The following is a 1903-nucleotide window of genomic DNA, read 5'->3' as shown; positions in this document are numbered from 1 at the left end:
AAGTTAAATGAATTACAAGAAGAAATACTAAGACTATACTAATGAGGGACCTCAACTTTCCCATTTCAGAAGTAGATAAAAACAGCCATAAAATAAATAAGAGAGAACTTAAGGAGATGAATAGAATTTTGGAAAAAATTAGATATGATAGATCTCTGGAGAAAATTGAATGGGAATAGAAAAGAATATACTTTTTTCTCAGCTACATATTTCACCTTCACAAAAATTGACCATGTATTAGGGCATTAAAAACCTCACACACAAATGCAGAAAACCCCAAAATATTAAATACATTCTTTTCAGATTATAATATGATAAAATTATATTCACTAAAGAGCCTTGGAAGCATAGATTAAAAATTAATTGGAAACTAAATCATTTAATCCTAAATCATTAGTGGATCAAAGAACAAATCATAGGAACAATACTTTCATTAAAGATAATGACAATAAGACAACACACCAAAATTTGTGAGATGCAGCCAAAGTAGTACTTAAGGGAAAATTTATATCTCTAAAAGTTTACATTAATAAAAATGAGAAATGGACATGCAATTAAAAAAACAACAACAACAAGAAAAGAACAGATTAAAAATCTTCAAATAAACACCAAAATAGAAATTCTGAAAATCAAAGAAGAGATTAATGAAATTGAAAATAAAAAACCCACTTTTCCGGTGGTGAAGATTTGCCTGTGCCACCATGCCTCTTGCCAAAGACCTCCTGTACCCCTCTCCCGAGGAGGAGAAGCGGAAACACAAGAAGAAGCGCCTGGTGCGGAGTCCGAACTCGTATTTCATGGACGTGAAGTGCCCGGGGTGCTATAAAATCACCGCTGTCTTCAGCCACCCACAAACAGTGGTTCTCTGTGTGGGATGCTCCACTGTGTTCTGTCAGCCTACTGGAGGAAAGGCAAGACGTACAGAAGGATGCTCCTTCAGACGGAAGCAGCACTAATGACTGAATCAAGATGATTGAGAAACTGTAAAGAATAAAACAAATTTGATACAAAAAAGAAAAGAAAAAACCCATTGAATTAATAAATAGAACTAGGAACTGTTTTCATGAGGGGAAAAAACCCAACAAAATAAACAAACTATTGGTTAATTTTATTTAAAAAAAAGAAAGAAAGAAGAAAATCAAATCACCAGTATCAAAAATGAAAAAGGTGAATGCACCACCAATGAAAATGAAATAGAATAATTATTAGGAACTATTTTGGCCATTATATGCCAGTAAAACTGGCAATCTAAATGAAATGATTAACAGAAGAGGAAATGGGATACTTAAATAACCCTATCTTAGAAAGAAAAAATTGAACAAGTCGTAAATGAGCTCCCTAAGAAAAAAATCTCCAAGGTGAGAGAGGCTAATAAGTTCATTCTACCAAATATTAAAGAACAATTAATTCCAATACTATAAAATTATTTGAAAAAATTAGGTGAAGAAATCCTACCAGATTTCTCCTATGGCACAAATATGATTTTGATGCCTAAACCAGGGAGAGCAAAAACAAAGAAAGCTATAGACTAATTTCCCTAAAGAGTATTGCTGGGGAAAAAAGTCAGAGTAAGTACTAGCAAGAAGGTGACAGCAGCACGTTGCAAAGATCGCACACTCTGACTAGGTGATTCATACAGGGGCCAGAAAGCTGGTTCAGTATCAGGGAAATTACAAGCGTAATTGGCCATGTAGGCAACAAAAACAACAAAAGTCATATTATTTCTTCAATAGATATAAACATTGATAAAATACAACACCCATTCCCATTAAAAATACTAGAAAGCACAGGAGTAAATGGAGCTTTTCTTAAAATGATAAGTGGTATCTCTCTAAAAGCCAAGAGCGAGCATTATATGTAATAGGGATAAACTAAAAGCCTTCCCAGTAAGATAGGGGTGAAG

At 33.7% G+C, this 1903-nt stretch overlaps 1 pseudogene; it reads left to right on the top strand.

Annotated features, from left to right (window-relative positions):
- Nucleotides 1-686: 686 nt before the first annotated feature.
- Nucleotides 687-1004, top strand: LOC110192283 (small ribosomal subunit protein eS27 pseudogene; annotated as a pseudogene).
- Nucleotides 1005-1903: the final 899 nt, after the last annotated feature.

This window comes from Phascolarctos cinereus, unplaced genomic scaffold (genome assembly GCF_003287225.1).
Source record: "Phascolarctos cinereus isolate Bilbo 61053 unplaced genomic scaffold, phaCin_HiC Scaffold_5;HRSCAF=322, whole genome shotgun sequence".
NCBI lineage: Eukaryota > Metazoa > Chordata > Mammalia > Diprotodontia > Phascolarctidae > Phascolarctos > Phascolarctos cinereus.
The sequence above is the reverse complement of the archived record's forward strand: the minus strand, read 5'-3'. Positions and strand labels throughout refer to the sequence as shown.